The sequence below is a fragment of the Cryptomeria japonica genome, chromosome 4 (genome assembly GCF_030272615.1).
Source record: "Cryptomeria japonica chromosome 4, Sugi_1.0, whole genome shotgun sequence".
NCBI lineage: Eukaryota > Viridiplantae > Streptophyta > Pinopsida > Cupressales > Cupressaceae > Cryptomeria > Cryptomeria japonica.
In genome coordinates this window covers 170,553,062-170,574,354 of record NC_081408.1, presented here as the reverse complement: position 1 = coordinate 170,574,354, position 21,293 = coordinate 170,553,062, and positions in this window count along the sequence as shown.

Below are 21,293 nucleotides of genomic sequence, written 5' to 3'. Positions count from 1 at the left end.
ACTCAGTGAGGGGATTTGACTACTGCAAATGTTAGGATGACAACAGTAACATGATCTTCACATAACACCTATGTATCTAATAAGATCTGCTTGAATTCCTCCAAAAAATTCAACAAAACATCAATACAGAGCTTCACTATCACCGCACAATCCAAATATCAATATTCACTCATGATCTTGTATCTCAACTCATACCTCATCACACTATTTATAAACATCAACTTAGTTGGCTACGACCTTGGAACAATTTTCTAGGTTCAATGAATCTAGACAAACTTACATTACACACCTTACTTACGTCGGCCACTGACATATCAATCCAAAAACAAAACAAAATTGTAGTGGTTTACCGATCTAAGTGACTTTATCACTACGGGTTAAGTGTTCTTCAAGTTTGTTTTCTTTGTACATAACAACTTGATCATCCTATTGAATCTGCTAATGCAGCCATGAATATAGCACCAAATACCTATCTCCATCACTCCTATAAAACCGCATCATCTAACTCTCCATCAATCGCTTGTACCAGTTTCTTGAATGCAACTTTGTTCCTCGTTTACCGGTTGAGGTCCTATTTGTCGGTTCATTGTTAAACTGTCTCCTTTACCGATTTCGCCTTACTGGTTGGTCTACAAGACTTAGATGACTACAAAACCATATTTTCCATCAATGACAACATAAAATAAGTCATCAATCAACTCTTTACATCAAAACATCATCATCAAGACAACAATCTCCCCCTCTGGCATTGATGGCAACACTTAGGAATTTTTTTGTCTAAGTGTGCAATACAAAAATTGACTCAAATTTTGACACATACTCCCCCTTAGAAATTACATGCTATTACAAAAATTTAAACCATTACAAGACTCATACTACTACTCCCCATTATAAATACAACAAAATTTTGACTCACACTACTACCCTCCCTTTGACATCAATGGCAAAGGAAAACAAATACATGAAAGATAAATACAATTTACATTATAATTGCATCAAAATTGCATAGCATATATAGATGTGAAAGTTATAATGTCTTTTACAATGCAATTTTAGAAAAATCATCACTAAAATGAGATTTCAACTGCTTAAGATCATTGTGCCGGGTTTCCAAAATAGTGTCAGTTATCTCTACATGTGTCTTTATCTGTCTAGCAAGCTCCTCCATGGAATCTATGGTGCTCATCTCCGATGTTGTAAGGATTGCTTTGGACTCTTTATAAGCTCTCTGCAATATTTCAACCTTCAGTATCAACTATGTCTGTAGTTCCTGTAGGGATCTTGTCCTCTTAGCCTGTTCATTTTCATAAGCATTCAGCTTATGGTGAAGTTCTACTACTGATCTTCCAAATTTTATTGCAGAGTCATTTAGGGGCTTAAATGACTCACAAGAACTTCAAGTTCTTTCTCTACTTCTTGTTTCTTCTTGTTCAAGTCATCACAAAATAATGAAAATTTGGCCACAGTTGAAAGGATCTTACCACCGGTCTCCAATGTTTCCTTCAAGTAGTCCTTATTCACAGACAGAGAAACTTTGCCTTTATCAATGCCATTCATTAATTGTCATGTTCTCTTCTTATTGTAATCCTTTTCAACACTAACATAAGCTGCATCCTCAAATATTTTAATTTTCTCTTTGGCATCAACTACCAACTGACCAATCTTATCAATTGGAGTGGCAAAACTGTCTGTATCAGTCTTCGACAGGAGACTTGAGAAAATCTCAACAACATTCTTTATTGTCTCTACTTGTTTTTGTTGTTCTTTCATTCTCTTCCTCTGTGCTCGGGATTGCATGGCTGATGCAATCTCCATTAACTCTGTAGACCTTAGCATATCAATGTTAATGGGTCCTTGTATGCTTAATGCATCATCGTTCTCTTCATCAACAATTTTCTTCTTAGATTCAAGTGACACAGGTGTCACTTTGGGTTCAGTGTGCTCTATTTTCTTCTTCTCTTCCTCCTTTTCTTCTGGTTTCTCTTATTTCTTTTCCTCTTCCTTCTCTTTGTCATTTTCTTTTTCCTTTTCTTCTGCACTAGCCTTTACCGGTGGTAGTTGTGTATCAAAAGTTTGTGTATGTACTAGTGGCTCTTCATCTTTCTTTTCTTCCTGTCCTTGGTCTTGTTGTTGTTCTGACATCTACACATCATCAACCTATACATGAGTATTATCAATTGCTTTATAATCATCATTATTAACGATATCATCATCAAGGATGACAACTATCTCAGTCTATGTATTCACTGGTTGATCACCCACCAGAATTTCATCAGGTTGAAAGTCATTTATATAAACACCTTCAGGAAGATCTTTTGCTTTAGGTCTCTCTAGTTTATCTTCTTCATCTTCTTCCTCATCAGAAATCAAACCTAGTACTTTCTTCAAAATTTTCTCAGTTTCCATATGAACTGATTGGGTCTCACCAATTAATAATCTAGTCAACCTTTTCTTAGATCTAAAAGATGACTTTGCCTTAGCAAAAATTTCATCTAACTCTTCTCTTCTAGCTTCAGGTTGCAGATTTTTAAGAATAAATTCAATGAATTCTTTATCTTGCTTCATGGTTGATTGTCATCTAGCATCAATTTGATTATATAAAGAATTTGTAATTAGCCCTTGCAATTCAATTAGGGATTTTCTATATTTATTCATCACAAAAACAACTGCATCCTCAATCTCCCTTTGTTCTCCCTCACTAAATTTATCATAAGGTCTTTTTACATCTACCAAAACTCCATATTCCTTAATGTTCATTATTAAATTTTTAAAAGGTGTGAGCTTTGTTACTGGTTTCTTTATAGTCTTTACAGTGGAAGTTCCAACACCCTTTGATCTCTTACCACTTGCTCTTAGAGCCTTCTTTTCTCCCTCTCACTCAGTCTCTTCTTCATCAATATCTACCGGTTTCTGAGCTTGTTGCTTTTTCCTTTTACCAGTCTTTACCGGTGCAGCGGGTGGTTCAATAATCTTCCCTTTTTTCTTAAATTTAATTTTAGAAGGTTTTTCCTTCTTTATCTCAACAAGTTTCTCTACCTTAACTTCTACAGATTTCTTCTTCTTTCCATCTTCACTTCTTGTCTTCATACTAGTGGAGGTATCGATTGGAGCACTTTATGCACCTTCCTGTTGTGATTCATGTCTTTCTCTCACCTCTACAATTTCCTCCTTTGTGAATCCTTGTTGCTCAACAAATGCCTCTACTTTCTTTCTCACTTTCTTTGCAATTATTGGTTTGTTCAATTCAGAGTGCACTTGTAGGGATTTCTCCTTGTAGGTGCCAAACCTTTCTGCTATTGTGTCTATCAGTTAAACCAACAAGTGATCAGCATAGGCTATCAAAATATCTTTATCCACTTCATATCCCATGGGCATCACCCAACTATTCCTGGGATCAGCTGCCTCCATCATGTAAGTATCTGTGTTGATCATAAAATAAATTGTATTCTCATACTAGTTAACAGCTTATGTCGGTATTCTCTCCCTTACATGCATTGTCTTTTGAAAATCCTTAAAATATCCCCAAGAAATCTTATCAAAATCATTTCCAAGCATTCTTATGCTATTAATCATATGTAACAATGCTGGAGTGCCATTTATCCAGTGCATATCACCGATATAAGGGAAACAATTCTGAAAATAAAAGAATAGACCAAGAATCAGCTATCCAAATTTAAACCTTAATCTTATGTCCTTTCTGATGGAATAAAGATTCAACATCAATTGACTCCTCAATTCTTAAGATAAATCATAATCAACATCTTCCTTGATCATCCGATATGCAGTATAAATAGTTGCAACAGGGATATTGTTCATCCTGCTAGAGTGATATATCTGGTAACTAATAACCATAGAAGCATATTTAATTATCGGATCATTAATATTATTCACTACAATTTCTCTTCCATCCCATCTTGAATTAGTCAAATTTGATACATCATCCTTAGGAACGGATCTCAATACTGGAACTTCATCGATGGCACAAAAATGGTGACTGCATGAATAGTTTCTTTTGTAATCTTATATGATCTGTCGAGCCACATAAATTGGTTGTGAATCCTGCTAAGAACATATCTGACATGTGCATCATCAAAATCATCAATGGAATTTAGGGCATGGTGAAAATCTTTCTTGGTAATCCTCCTGTATTGTTCTTTCAAAACACCATTCTTATCACACATTAATCTAAATTGGTCATAGATCGCAAAGATACCAAGATCCTCCAATTTGCAATGATAAAAAGATCTAACATATTCTACATGTAGTATTCCATAGAGAACTCCAGATAAGGCTCTGACGGGATCAGTTTCAACAGACATAAACAGGTGCCATTTAAATTCTGGACAAGTCCTAACTATAACATATACTACATGCGAGGTATCCATTCTCAAAGATTTAGATTTTTAAAATAAAAAATAGGATTTGTCGAATAAATATCTTTTACTGCTTTCACAACTAGGGTTTAGACACCAACAATGTTCTTTAGTGTAGGAGCACCTCATCAACAATCTATTCATGACCCTAAGGATGAAGACTAGGATCATTAGGGTGTCTTAGTGTGTCATTTGTTTCATGTATGCAATAAACCCCACCATGTAAGCCCATGTCACCAATTATACAATTTGATAAGCCAATTGGGACAATGTGATCAATAGGGGTAATAGATGGTCTAGATTTGTGTTTGATAAGTTTTATACATGTTTAATGTGTGTTTGGTTGATCCATGTATGTGGATTCCAACCTTAGCCTCTATGACAACTTTTTGTGCAAAATTACAAAAATGCAACTTTTTGTAAAATGCAACGTTTGAGTGCAAAAGTGCAACTTTTTGAAAATTGGTTGGGGGAAGCCTTTCAATGGCTCCAACCTACTACAAGTTTAGTGGGAAACCATTGGAGAGTTGTATAAACTTGGTGGACATGATTCCCAAGGTTTCTACGGTTGTATTTGGAGTTTGTGAAGCTATAATACATAAAATACTACAGTTTTCCTAGAAATTCTAAGTTTGCAAGAGTTGCACGTACCTATATGGATTAATTTGAATCCCACCATCCATGGAATAGATAGGGAGATGAAATAGTTTTCCTTTGGTGGTGGTTTGAGGTCTTAACTATTCAGAAGTAGAGATAACCCTCCATTCTTCTGATTGTAACTCAGAAATTGAGGGTTTGGAGAGGGTTTTGAAGGAAAATGACTTTATCTTGCATTCTAGTCCATTAGAAGACTCTTCCTTTGGAAAGATGTAGGATAAGCTTCTATACTTTATTTTTCTCATGGTTTGTTGCAGGGGAGACTGGGTTATGTAGAGAAAGGAGAAAAATTAGGTAGGCATCTCTATGGGACTACCTAGGACAAGATTTAGGATAGTCATCATAAAATGTCATAGTGGTGGATTCCAGGTGTGTAACCCTAGAATGAGAGGTTTCTAACTAGCCCCCACATGCCCATAAGGGTGATTTTTCATTTGTTTTACCAGTAAAGGTAGTTGCTTTGGAAAATAGGGCTAATTGCCCCTATTAGGTCTCTTAACCTCTATAGGGAACAAACCTTGTAATCACAAATCTGGTTAAACCATTTTGGAGATTAGTACAACTTTAAAAATGATATCTAGAATGATAATTTGTTTGTATGGGTGTAAGGAAGATTTTGGAGTTCAAGTCAAATTACTGGTATAGAAGGGCTACTAGCCTAGGGGGTAGGTCTACAAAGGAGGTATAAGGAGTTGGTTCCCTAAACCAAAACTAGTGTTTGAAAGAGTCCTTAGATGTCATGTGTTGGCTAAATTCAAAAATCCCAAGGAGTAGGGGTCACCAGTAAAGCATGTTTGAGGAGTTGAAGCCTTTTACTCATCTTGAGTAGGCCTAAGCTTAGTGAATGTGTGCATAGTTTCATCCAAGGTGTAGAGTCCTTCCTTGCAGGACCTTGGTGAGTAGTTAAGAGGTACTAGCCTAACCTTGTTTGGGCTTGTCATTAGGAGTTTGGGTAGGCCTTTGCATCAAGTGGTATCAAAGAAAAGGAGTGTCCTTTGGAAGAGAAGGAGAAGACAAGATGTCGGAAGAAGAAGGATCCCATGAGGCACCTTCAAGAATGACCAATGGGAATTGAATATCCTGGTGAAGAAGCAGATGGCAGAGAGAAGAGTAGTCAAGGTAGAGAAATAGACCTTGAGAAATGAGATGGACTGGTTGAAGGACAGAGTGGAGAGGGTAGATAGAGACTTTGGAGAAGAAGGGGATGAAGAGGAGATCCCTAGGCAGGAAGAGCTAGAGGTTCCTGTAGACCAGAGACCCCTAATGAGTGTCCTCAATTCTATGGAAAGAAGGATAATGGATGTGAAGATGGATCTGCCAGTGTTTGTAGGTAAGAAGGAGCCTAATATAGTGATGGAGTGGATAGACTCCTTGGACAATTTTTTTGAAAGTGAAGACATACCAGAACACCAGAGGGTGAAGATGGCCCAATCCAAGATGAAAGGGGCTGCACTAACTTGGTGAACTTTCATCCAAGATGAGAGGGTGAAAGAGGGAAAGAGAAGAGTGACTACATGGAAGCAGATGATGGCCCTGGTGAAAGAGGCCTATGTCCCAATGGAGTACAATATCCAATTGCATGGGAGGAGACAAAATTTGAAACAAAAGGAGATGGACGTGAGTTCCTATACCAAGGAGTTCATGAAGTTGTGTGTGAGAACCAAGGTGAAAGAAGTGAAGATGAAAAGGTGGCTAGATATCTCAATGGGTTGAGGTTTACAATCCAAGAAGATTTGAATCTCCACACCCCAAAGATAGTCCTAAAGTGCTTTCAATTGGCATTCAAGGTGGAGGACAAGTTGAAGAGAAGGTAGGATCAAAATGGAAGAGGTAAAGGGAGACAACAAAGAGGAGGAAGAGCCCCTATCAAAGGTAGAGGAAATGGTTTTGGATACCAGGGAGACTCTAACCAAGAAGGCAATAGAGGAGAGAGAAGTTACAACCAAGGAGGGGGCTACAATCCAAGAGGGAACTTTAGGGGTAGAAGACCACCCTCTAGAGGAATATTCCAAGGCAGAGGACCTCTTAGGTGCTACAACTATAATCAAGAAGGGAATATGGACAATAGATGTCCAGAGAAGGCTTCTAGCTCCACAGGAGAAATGAATAGCAATTTGGTGCAGGAATCTAATTGTCAAAGTGTGGCAAGTGCAAACACTTACCAAAGTGTTAATGCTCCTGATAGCTATAGCTATCCTGAAAGAGGAGAGGCCCTGATGATGAGGAGAGTAGTAACAACCATGAAGGTACCTGACAAGGAGCCTACACAAAGGAAATCTATTTTCAAAACCACTTGCAAGGCAGGAGGAAAGGTATGCAAGGTTCTGATAGACTCCGGATCCACTGAAAATTTTGTATCACTTAAGATGGTAGAAAAGATTAAACTTAGGAAGTTGCCTCACCCTTACCCCTATAAGGTTTCATGGCTCACCCAAGGTCAACAAGCAGTGGTGGAAGAGCAAGCTTGGGCAGAGTTTCAGATTGGATCTTACAAAGATAGATTTCTATTTGACATATCCAAAATGGATGCATGCCATCTCTTGTTTGGGAACCATGGCAGTATAACTTGAAAGCTCATCATGATGGGTTGAGAAACACTTACTCAATTACTAAGGATGGTAAGGTGATAGAACTCTTTCCTCTGATAGAGGAAGAGATGGAATCAAAGGGAAAGGATGCAAAGGTGCTGATGATAGAAGCTAAATAGTTCATGAAGGAGATTGTAGAGAAAGGTGCAGTTTGCTATGCCCTCATGCCTAGCCCCAAGGTGACAAGGAAAGAGAAGTATGCAGGAGACAAGGAAGGAGGACCAAAGCACATAGACCCTACAATCAGACAATTGCTTGATAAGCATCAAGGCATCATCTCATATGGAATGTCAAGGTCCCTACCACCGGTAAGGGACATCAGTCATTGCATAGATCTGATCCTTGGATCTATTCTCCCAAACAAAGGAGCCTACAAGCTCACCCCAGAATGCAGAAATGGCAAGGTAGATTGAAGAATTTCTTGTATCAGGACTGATTGGCAAGAGTGTAAGCCCATGTGTAGTATAGGAAGTCATTGCACCCAAGAAAGAAGGCACTTGGAATATTTGTATGTACTCAAGAGCTATAAACAAGATAACCATAAGGTATAGGTTCCCAATCCCTAGAATAGAGGATTTACTTGATTGCTTAGGGAGTGCTAAGTATTTTACAAAAATGGACCTAAAAAGTGGATACCATCAGAGTAGAATAAGGCCAGGGGATGAATGGAAGACAAATTTTAAAACTAATGAAGGTTTGTATGATTGGAAAGTTATGCCATTTGGGTTGTCCAGTGCCCCTAGTACCTTTATGAGGTTAATGAATGAAGTCTTGGTGGAATTCATAGGAAAGTTTGTCATAGTATACCTAGATGATATCTTGATTTTTAGTCACACAAGGGAAGAAAACCTCAACCATGTAGATATGGTTCTCAAGAGGTTACATGAAGAACAACTAATGATCAATTTAGATAAGTGTTTGTTCATGCAGGAGGAGATCATCTACTTGGGTTTTGTAATCTCACAAGGTGAGTTGAAAATGGACCAAGAGAAGGTAAGTGCTATACTCTTTTGGTCTACACCTAGAACTATGAATGATGTCTGAAGCTTCCATGGTTTAGCAACTTTCTATAGGAAGTTCATGAGAGGATTTAGTCATGTTTGTGCACCCATGCTTGACACCATAAAGGGAGGACAAAAGTGCAGGTTCAGCTGGACCAAAGAGGCAGATGATTCATTTGAGACATTGAAGAAGAAGGTTGCAGAATAACTAGCCCTTGCCTTACTAGACTTCAACAAGATATTTTAGGTGGAATGTGATGCAAGCCACATGGCTATTAGAGCAGTGCTCGGTCAGGAAGGGAGGCCTATTGCTTTTTTTAGTGAAAAGCTAAATGATGCTAAGAAGAGATACTCATCTTATGACTTGGAGATGTATGCTCTAGTATAGTCTTTGAAGAAGTGGAGGCACTATTTATTTCCTAAGGAGTTTATAGTTTTTATTGACAATCAGGCACTCAGTTTCATAAATAGCCAAAAGAAGCTAAACCATCGGCACATGAAGTGGGTAGAGACCTTGCAAGCCTTCACATTCACCCTCAAACACAAGAAGGGAGTCAAGAACAAAGTTGCAGATGCTTTGAGCAGGAGGGTCTTAACTGTCAACCAAATCAAGATGGAGAGTGTTGGTATTGATTCCTTAAAGAGTATGTATGATGTTGATGAAGACTTTGGAGAGATATGAAAGGTATGTGAAACTTTTGGTGACTGGTATCATATTGAGTTTTCTAAATTTTTGCTACAAGATGGATTGTTGTTCAAAGGAGTGCATTTGTGTATTCCTAATTGTTCTATGAGGTTGAATATTATTAGGGAGAAGCATTGTGGAGCTATGGAAGGTCATTTTGGCCTTGACAAGACCCTAGACCTTGTAAAGAGACATTATTTTTGTCCTAAATTGTAGCCAGATGTAAGAAAGTTTATGGAAACATGTGTCATATGTCAAAAAGACAAGGGAAAGTCTACAAATGCAGGTTTGTATCAGCCTTTATCCATTCCTTTGAGGCCATGGGAGAGCATAAGTATGGACTTTGTATTGGGTTTGCTTACAAGGAGAGGCTTTGAGAGTGTCTTTGTAGTGGTGGACATGTTTAGTAAAATGGCTCATTTCTTGCCATGTAAGACTTCTTGTGATGCATCATATGTTGTAGACCTATTCTTCAAAGAGATAGTCTAGATACATGGATTGCACCTAAATATTGTTTCAAACAAAGATGTAAAGTTCATAGGTCATTTTCAAAGGACCTGAAGAGGATAAAAGACTAGTAAGGTGGATTAGATAGCAAGTATACAAATCAAACATATAATCATATGAAATCCAAAGACATAATTTGAAATGCTCAAAACAAGAATGAAATGCATATATCTCACAACCAATACCTTCTCCTTCGAATGGAGCTTGATGAAGTGAAGGTGCCCTTGGATGATGCTCCACTTGATATGATCCTCTTGCTTGCTTGATGTGGATGGCTCTCCAATGTTGTGCACAATATGAAATGGATTTTAGGAGGATGATATGGATAAAATGGTTAAGTGTGGATGAGATATGATTTGGACATGATAAGGTTGCTAAGATGATTTCCTAGGCTCAAAAGGGTAGCATAAGATTACTGAATTTGGAGATGATCAATGAAGGGATGGAGTCCTCAATTTATAGGAAGAGGAGAGGAAGAATGGATGTTTGGGATGGATCCAAGATGAAGGGATAGGATTGCTTGTGAGATCATACAAGGTCTAAGAGAGGGTGTGGAGACCAAGAGATATGTCTTAAAGGTATTTCTTAGAGGGGATTAGAGGAAGAATTAGGTGGGATAGGATTTGTAGGAGGATTTGACTAGGAGAGAGAATGAGTGGGGGAATTAAAAATTAGAAGAATAATGTTAAGTGGGTTTAGGGGGATTCTTGAGGACTTTATTAGGTTAATGATAAATTAGAAAGGTGATTTAGAGGAGTTATGTGGGATAACTATTTAATTGGAATTAATTAGCTAAGAGGAAGATTTGTGAGGATTCAACCTTTAGAAGAATAAAGAAAGGGATTGATTTATTAAATAAATCAGTCACATACTATAGTGACAATATTAATTTTAATTAATTAATATTGAGGAGAATTTGAATTGACATAATTAATTAATTATGTGAGGGAATTAAAAATAATTAAAATAATTATTTTTAAGTGTCTACAAGACCCCTTGGAAGAAGTTGGGGACTAACCTAGCTTTCTCATCAGCCTACCATCCTCAAATGGATGGGCAAACTGAAGTTGTCAACAAGTCATTGGGAAACCTATTGAGGTGTTTGACAAGGCAACATGGAGAAAAGTGGGATAGTATACTGTCATAGGAAGATTTCTCTTACAATGATACTATCAATAGGAGTACCAGGAAGTCTCCTTTCTAGATTGTATATGGCATCCACCCAAGGGGAGTATTGGAGTTAAGGGATTTACCCAAGGAAGAGCCCATTAGTGCAGATGGTGAATCTTTTGCATTAGCTATCAAAGAGGTGCATGACCAAGTCAAGTCTCATCTCCAATAGTCTGCAGTGAAGTATAAGGCTTATGTTGATAAGAAGAAGAGAGATGTATAGTTTAGTGTTGGGGATTTGGTATGGGCACATTTGAAGGAGAGACTACCAAAAGGAAAATACACCAAGCTCATGCAGAGAAAAATTGGACCATGTCAGATATTGAAGAAGTGTGGACAAAATTCCTATTAGATCCAACTTCCTCCTGATCTCGGATTATCACCCATTTTTAATGTGTGTGATCTTACCCTTTTCAAAGGTAGTGAAAATGAAAGAGAAGAACCAATACAGGTTGCAGCAGACAATGAAATTCCAAGGCATGAATCACCTAAGTTGAGCAAAGTGTTAGACACTAAAGTCACAAAAAAGGCAAGGAACAAGGAGTACATTGAGTACTTGGTGGATTGGCAGGACAAACCAGACTCTAAGGTAGTTTGGATGACAGCTGAATAGATCTCCAACCATGGTGCAGATTTACAAACTCTGATCTCAAGTGGGCTTGAGATCTCTTCTCCCAGGGAGTATGGTGCATAAGAGCCTCATCAATAATCTATTCATGACCCTAAGGATGAAGACTAGGATCATTAGGGTGTCTTAGTGTGTCATGTGTTTCATGTATGCAATAAACCCCACCATGTAAGCCCATGTCACCAATTAGGCAATTTGATAAGCCAATTGGGACAATGTGGTCAATAGGGGTAATATATGGTCTAGATTTGTGTTTTATAGGTTTTATAAATGTTTAATGTGTGTTTGGTTGATCCATGTATGTGGATTCCAACCTTAGCCTCTATGACAACTTTTTGTGCAAAATTGAAAAAATTCAACTTTTGTAAAATGCAACTTTTGAGTGCAAAAGTGCAACTTTTTGAAAATTGGTTGGGGGAAGCCTTTAAATGGCTCCAACCTACTCCAAGTTTGGTAGGAAAATATTGGATATTTGTTAAAACCTGTTGGAAATGATTCCCAAGGTTGCTACGGTTGTATTTGGAGTTTGTGAAGCAATAATACCTAAAATACTACAGTTTTCCCAGAAATTCTGAGTTTGCAAGAGTTGCATGTACCTGTATGGATTTATTTGAATCCCACCATCCATGGATTAGATAGGGAGATGAAATATTTTTCCTTTGGTGGTGGTCTAAGGTCTTAACTATTCAGGAGTAGAGAGAACCCTCCATTCTTCTGACTGTAACTCGAAAATTGAGGGTTTGGAGAGGGTTTTGAAGGAGAATGGCTTTATCTTGCATTCTAGTCCATTAGAAGACTCTTCCTTTGGAGGGATTTAGGATAATCCTCTTTAATTTAGTGTTTTCATGGTTTGTTGCAGGGGAGACTGGGTTGTGTGGAGAAAGGAGCACAATTAGGTAGGCATCTCTATGTGACTACCTAGGACAAGATTTAGGACAGTCTTCATAAAATGTCATAGCGGTGGATTCAAGGCATGTAACCCTAGAATTAGAGGTTTCTAAATACCCCTGACATTCCCGTCAAGGTTATTTTTCATTTGGTTTACCGGTAAAGGTAGTTTCTTTAGAAAATAGGGCTAATCTCCCCTATTAGGTCTCTTAACCTCTAAAGGGAATAGACCTTGTAATCATAGATCTAGTCAAACTATTTTGGGGATCAATAAAACTTCCAAAAGGATATCTGGAAAGATAATTTGTTTGTATGGGTGTGTGGAATATTTTGGAGTTCAAGTCAAATTACCAGTATAGAAGGGCTACTAGCCTAGGGGGTAGGTTTACAAAGGAGGTATAAGGAGTTGGTTCCCTAAACCAAAACTAGTGTTTGAAAGAGTCCTTAGATGTCACATGTTGGCCAACTTCAAAATCCCAAGGAGTAGGGGTCAACAGTAAAGCATGTTTGAGGATTTGAAGCCTTTTACTCATCTTGAGTAGGCCTAAGCTTAGTGAATGTGTGTGTAGTTGCATCCAAGGTGTAGAGACCTTCCTTGCAGGACCCTAGCGAGTAGTTAAGTTTTCACTAGCCTAACCTTGTTTGGGCTTGTCATTAGGAGTTTTGGTAGGCCTTTGCATCATTCTTTCACTGATACTGATCTTAGATCACCTCAAATCTCCTCAAATCTCTGTAAATCAGTCAAATGCTACAAACACAGGCTTTTCTCTTCTCTCTTTTCTCTTCGAGTGCTCACAAGAATGCAATGTGACAAATGATATTCAAAAAGTTCCTTTTATTTGCTCAAAACCTACCGCATTTAATGCTATTACCGGTAAAACCCTAAAAATTCTCATAACATACTACTGGTTGCCAAAATGTATCATTTCTTACTAGTTAAGATCCAAAAACACTACTCAATATCATAATGCATCAAAGTATGTAGATTTAACTTACCTCATGGTCCATCAGGGGTTTCTGAAATAGATCTAACATTAAGCTCCCCCTAAGCTTTTTAACAGCTTAGTTTTCGAGTGAAGGGTTCTCCACACTAGGTGAAGAATTAGGATCTTCAAATGGTTTCTCATCACTCTTCCTTTTCTATATTTTGTTCCTTCCATCTCTACTCTCCTCAACATCAACTTTTTTCTTTCCTTTCCGGTTAGCAGATTGATTTATCTGTTGATTAATCTTAGCTCTACAAAACTTAGCAATGTGTCCCGGTTGATGACAATGATAACAAGCCATACCATATGCTCTCCAGGATCCCTCATTTCCTCTACCATTCCTTCTTTTGTAGTTCATAGCTACATGACCATAGTTATGACAGATTGTGCAAACCATATTCATCCTATTTTCCATCTCATAGGGGCTAGACCGGTTAGCATAGGGTCTCTACCAATTAAGACTTCTCCGGTTATTAAAGATTCTTCTCCAATCACCACCAAATCTTTGATTCATGTGAGGTGTTATATTATTTGCTCCATACCCGCACTCAATAGCTCTATGCCCATGCATGTTACAAGTGTAACAATATCCATTGAAATTTCTAGGCTTATATCCTTGATATGTATTAGGTCTATAATCATTAACATCATTAGATTTTCTTCTGCAAACATTAGTTGTATGTCCTGGCTTATGACAATTGAAACATACAAGTTTATAAGGCTTCTGACCAGTGGATTTTTGAATTTTAGGTGCAAACTTACCTTCTTCCATATTGTCCTTAGTACCGAAATACTCACCTTTCTCAAATGTATTATAACCCTATCTAGTTGTGTCACCTTTCATCCTTTGTGATTGAATATGTTCATCAAGCATGGTAGTGCTTTTGTTAAACTTTGCAAGTATTTCATTAGCATCAGCAAGTTCCTTTGTAAGATCTTTATTATGCTTCATAAGGGTCTCTCTAAGAGATGTTTCCATATCAAGATTTGCCTTTATTTCTTCTTTTTCCTCATGCCAATGAGCATACAAATTACCAACTTCTTGATTCAATTTAAAGATCTCATGTTCTTTCTCTTTGATCTTGTCTTCTGCTATCCTCCTTGCTTCAAGTTCTTGACTCATTCTGATGGTTAGGGCTTCTAGCTCTCTCCTCGAGTTAGCCTTCTCATCAATCTATTTCTCCACTTCATCAACCAATGCGTCTATGTTTTCTTCATTAGAAGAACTATTTTCAAACACTTCCAATAGTTATTCAGTTAGCTCTCTTCTCTTACCAAGTGAGGCTTTATATTTGCCTTTCAATGTTTCTAGGGCTTCCTCAGTTTCTGCAGGTCTATTAGACATCTCTCTATAGTTCATTCCTTCCCTCATGTCTGCCTTAGGGATCCTTCCCAAGTGGTCAAGCCTCAAATAAGTTAGGCTCTAATACCAATTGATAAACTTATAAGGCATTGAGAGGGGGGGTGAATCAATGCAAGAAAAAACAATATGAATCTGATCACCAACTCAACAAGCATAAGAGAAATATCACCACATAAGCTAATTCCCAATAAAAAAAATTCCACATAACACAAGATATTTATACATGGAAAAACCAAAAGGGATAAACCACGATGGGAATTAGTACCCACAAGATTCACTATCTATAGAATAGAAATCTTTGACCAGTTAAGGTCATACAATGATGCCCAGTTAGGAGAAGACCATGTTAGGAGTCACCCTGTGAAGGGATTTTCTATGATGAGCCATGTTAGGAGCTTTTCTCTATTAGGATAAACCTTGCAAGAGGATTTAAACTCAGATGTTGAGCTACCCTATTAGGGGATTTACAAATTAGGCCTATTAGGACCTACCTGATTAGGGGATTTGACTACTACAACTGTTAGGATAACAACATGAAGATGATCTTCACATAACACCTCTATGTCTGATAAGATCCACTTCAGTTCCTCCTAAAACTTCAACAAAATACAAACCTTCACTAATCACCGCACAATCCAACTATCAATATTCACTCATGATCTTGTATCTCAACTCATACCTCGTCACAATTTTTATAAACATCAACTTAGTCGGCTACAACCTTGGAACAATTTCCTAGGTTCAATGAATCTAGACAAAATTACATTACAAGCCTTACTTATGTCGACCACCGACATAACAGTCCAAAAAAAAAAAAAAACTGTACTAGTTTATTGATCTAAGTGACTTTATCACTATCGGTTAAGTGTTCTTCAAGTTTGTCTACTTTGTACATCAAAACTCAATCATCCTATTGAATCTTCTAATGTGGTCATGAATATAGCACCAAATACCTATCTCCATCACTCCTATAAAACTGCATCATCGAACTCCCCATCAATTGCTTGTACCGGTTTCTTGAATGCAACTTTGTTCCTCATTTACTGCTTGAGGTCCTATTTGCCGGTTCACCGTTAAATTGTCTCCTTTATCGGTTATACCTTACCGGTTGATCTACAAGACTTAGATGACTACAAAAACATAGTTGCCATCAATGACAACATAAAACAAGTCATCAATCAACTCCTTACATCAAAACATCATCATCAATCCAACAATTCTCCTTGCACATTAATAACAGATTTGTTGGGAGTGCAAAAGGAATGATTACTATAACCACCTTCAACCACAAAGTGTTAAGGGATTGTGATGTTGGAGAAGGACTAGTACCTTGAACCACAAAGAGAGGGTTACTAGGAGGTGTTTGAAAGTTATGTTGATTCACATTTATCATGTTAATTAACCTCTTAGATGTGTGATCATTGTTTTAAGTTGTAATAGACATGAAATTATTAAGAGCATCATCCAACATAGCATGGTCACATCTACTAAATGGTTTGTATTTAGATTCAAAAGAAGATAGGTCATCATAAAGGGGATTGTTATAAACCACCATGTTACTAGATTTGGAGGATGATTTGATAGGAATAACCTCATGGGGAGAGACATTCAACTTATCTTCATCATCACTACGAAATGGCATAGTAACACTTGGTTGATTAATCTTTGGCAAAGTGTTGGTTTAGAAAGCTTAGGGTATAAAAACTCATCAAGAGCCTCATTAATCTCTTCCTTAACGCATAATCATCATAAGGAAATGCATCATCATATGAATGAAAATATTGCAAATAAAGATCCGACATATTTGAAATAAAGAGTGCATATAAAACTTACAATGCATACAATATTTTTGGAATTTTTATGTTTTGAAAAGAAAAGAAACATGTAACTAACTATATATAATCTAGAAAATGAAAAATTTAAGAAAGTTGAGTTCAACAAAAATGAACAAAATGGTTTCATGTCAGGTTCACCAAAATGTGTAGGATGAAAATGGAATCAGATAAACTAAGACCTAATCCCACTCTCATTCACACATTAGAATATGAAAGAGCCTAAGGAGATGATTCACTTTGACTACTTATTGCAAAAGAGAGTCAAGGAATATATTTAGGGTTTCTATTCCTTTTCTGCTATGAAAGAGAGATGTGCAAAATGTGATAATATGACCAACTAAGCAAGGGAGATGACTAAAAATGCTGATATAAACTTAAATATAGAAAACTCCAGATCTGAGACTAAGGTATAAAGTAAAGAATTGGAAATGAAACTCAAATATGCACCTATCACTAGAAATTGAGAGAGGACCAGGGCATTGGGTGCCTTGGTCCCAGCAATCTGAGACCTCCTTCAAGATCTGGACATGCACCTATAGATTCTCTTTTTGGAAGATTGCAAGTTCATCAGATTCTTGTACCTCCACCTACAACTAGGAAAATGTTATTTGGGTGGCTATATAGGGTTTTGCCTTAGTTAAACCCCTTGTTTTGGTGATTTCCACCTCCACAAATAGCCAATAATGTATTGAAATGTGTGTGTGCTAAAATCTTATGTGCTTACAAGAGTTTAAATGAGCTAAAATAAAAGAATTATAGTTCTACCCTATTCTTTGAGTATAAACTCTAAATGAACATGATGTAAATGAGAAAGCTTCAAATCAGAAACACAATAATGGATCTAAAGCAATAATGTAGATCTGAAAATAAATGTTGCAAAGCTCATACAAAGATATGAAAATAACATGAAACCATACCAAACCCTAAGGGAGAGGTACAAGACAATCAACAGTCGATGATATTCTATTATTCTTCAATATCTTCAAAGCTTCAATTGATGATGAAAAGTGGTTGATGTAGAATTGATGAATGGTTTATTTGCTGATTGAAGACTTCACATAACCTATACTTTCACTTCACAAGAGGCTTCTTCAATTGCTAGAGAATGGATCCTTCAAATGAGGAAAGAAAAGGCTATATATATGAAACCCTAACTTTGTTTTTGATCATAGGTAGACCTAGAATTGATATATTTTCACACAAAGATGGATTTAAACATTATAATGCCACCAAAATAAGATCCTGAAATTCGAGGAGAAAAAGTTGGAACTTGGGACCGATGTGAATAACATCAGTTCGACCAACATTTTTCCAAATTTTTAGGGGTGCAAGGTATCATGATTATAAGGTAATCCCCAAGTTGGTGCAACAATTTAAGGTGTTTAGATATGAAAAATCAGACCTTGAAGGTCAAAATAAGGCTTAATTAGGATTTTTAATAAATCGATTAATTGAATGGATAAAATAAAAAGGGGCACACTTAAGGTTAAGGGCCCAATTTTATGATATGTGGAGTGATAAATAAGGACTTTAGATTTAATTAAATTAATTAATTAAATGCTTAAAGAGAATTTAAAATGCAAAATGCAACACACTAAAGTGGGTGCTAACCTAAGCGTGTAATTGTGCCACCCAACTAAGGGTGTACAATTTACAACGCTACAATATTTTATGTTGCTAACTTCTATTTTGTAATATCACTTTGTAGGGCCTCTTGTTGAGGTGGCACCCTATGTCACCCATGACAAATTTCCTATTTTCTAATAAGTTGGACCCACCTTGGAGAACCTATATTTTAGGCGGCAAGTCTCATAAGTTGTTGTATCAGTTCTATGGAAAACATGACAACTTGTATGACAATTGTAAAAGTTAATTGTGGAAGTTTCTAATTGATTCTATGCATGTGTAAGAGTTCATATTTAATAGGTAGCTATGTGCAACTGGATTGAATTTAGCAATTGCTATGTAGAAGATATCTTACATGTGGCAAGTTGATCATTGTTGAAGAGGTGGGTGTTGGTTTTGGAAATTACTATGTGCAACATGTCTTATTAATGACGGGTTGTTATTTTGGACACCACTTAACCACCTAGGTATTGGAGATGGTTTTTGGAAACCATGGGTGCCTACTCTTCATGTGAGTTCTATAAATACTTGCTGCGTTAGAAGATTTTGTATGACAAGTTGAAATTTTTCTGAGACATCATTATGTTGTCAAATTTGCTCCATAATTTTGTATTGTTGAAATTAGCATGTAGAACATTGGCTTTATGTTGTTTATTGTAACTCTTTTTACTAGTAATACAATTGAGCTTTGTGTTTTAGAGTGTGGGTTTTTCTCCCAAAAGGGTTTTTCCCCACAAAAAATCTTGGTTTAATGATTTGCATTATTTTTTAATTTTTAACTTGTTTTTTAATGTGCATCTAAAGTGTATGTGGATTTAATAATATTTGCACTCTCTCTATTTGATTAGAATTGGAATTTTTTTCCCACACCTCAACTTCCTTTCACTAATATGGAGGTGGTTTCTAAATGAAAAGTAGATTTCTAAGTAATGTCCCCTAGTCTTTCATGGGCAATTTCTAGTGTGTTTTCTCATAAGGAACTTGTATTGGTATTAAGTTGATATTTTAATGAACAAGATATTTGCAAGGTCAATTAGAATGTAAGAGTTGGTTCTTCAAGGTCAATTCCCTTCTTTAGACCAATTTTACAATCATAGAAATTGACAAAAGCAACAATTTTCATCATGCTCTAGAATGATTATATAGATTTAATTTTATTTTAGTACTTCAAATTAAAACCATCCTCTTATAATTCCTCTTTACAATGCACATGATTTGACCTTGAAGTTTGATGATAATGAATTTACCTTAAACACCTTTAAATACAAAAACATGACGATAAATCACATAAATTTTTGCAAGTCATCTCATTGTGGTAATAGAAGGGGTGAGAATCAACAACTTTTGAATTTGGTATTTTTGAAATTTAACATCCCCACACATTTTAAAAGTGACCCAAGACCAAAAAAATAAAAAGTGATAAAATCAAGGTAATTGATGTAGAGGTATGGTTCAAACAACTTAAAATGCTCCAAGTTGCTCACGTGCTCAACTAGCAACCCAATCCCTTTCAAAAGAGATTCTCCAAACCAGACCTCACACCTTAACAAGAAACAAATAAATGTCTCATTTCATTTTTTTTCATCCCCATAACCCCCCACTAAGACATTTTACAAAGGCTATCTACTTTGGTTTGTCAACCCCACAGGCAAAGTGCTCAAAAGTTGCTCAAATGGCTCACACCCCTCCAAAATGGTTCTACAAGTCCACAAAGACTCAAATAAAGTTTATTAGGATCCAAAAACCTCCAATGATGGAAAAAAACCCTCAGATTGGGTTGGTCAAGTCTCAAAGGGGTCAAAGTGCAAAATGGCTATTCTGGCCTACTAGCCCTCAAAAGTGACTTTTTTTGTTTCTCTCCCAAAAACTACAAAGGAAAAAGAAATTTTATTTTATATTCACCATTAAAAAACTAGGAAAACACTTTTTCCAAAAGGGTTTGATCTGGAACCTTCTACAAATATCATTTCTAGTAAACCCTCAACTAGGCTAAATAGGGCTAAATGAGCACTTTAACAAAGGAACTACCCTTCCAATTGGCAATTTCTCAAGGGAAGAAATTGGAACACCTTGGGGAAATAAAAAAATCACCAAATCCAAAGTTACAAATCTTGGTTTGCATCTGATCAAAAATTAAGGGGAAATGTCAAAGTCTTCTTCACCACCGTATGCCAGTCACATGGGAATCCCTAGCTTCAAACTTGAAGAAAACATTCTCCAACCACATTCTACTGGTCTAAAACCTCTTTAATCTCATAGTACACTCCCATATCTTCCATCCAATGAATTTTTAGTCCATCCAACCAAGTTTTAGACTTTTGCCAAGATTAAATTGGAAGAAAAGGGAAAGAAAAGGTGAAACCCTTGGTTTATGCCCTTTCACAGGCTGTTTTGGACTGTCACAAAATAAATTGCTCCAAAATCCACCTCAAAGGCTTTTTTTGGACACAAAAGAAATTAATTTCACCCCCCTAACTCCCCATGGAACAATTTTTCAGTTTGGAGGTCGTGAAATTCCATACCAACTGAAAGAACAGCAAATTTGCAGGAAAATGCAATATTTTTTATTGCTTCAAAATGTCAAATTACAAATATCCACCCACAAAAAATTCAAATGAGTTTTTTGAGGAATTATATAGCCATCTCAACATTTTCCAATTGAAACAAAGTGGTTGTGAACATTGGGAACTGATTTTAACAACTTTTCAAAAAGTTGTTCACCAAGTTGGCAACATTTTGTCAATTTTTGACAATTTTGCAATTTGCCAACAAATTAACTTCAAACATAGACCTAGGAGCCTAAACATATTATCTTGAACCTAAATAGACCAAAATACACATAACTCACTAAATCTACACATCCCAAGTTGCTTTGACCATAGTTGACCATAGGGTTTATAATGCACCCTAGGCCACTAGGTCTTACAAAATGGACTATTAGGACTTCATTTTCAAAAAAAAACATGAACATAGGATTCTCAGATCC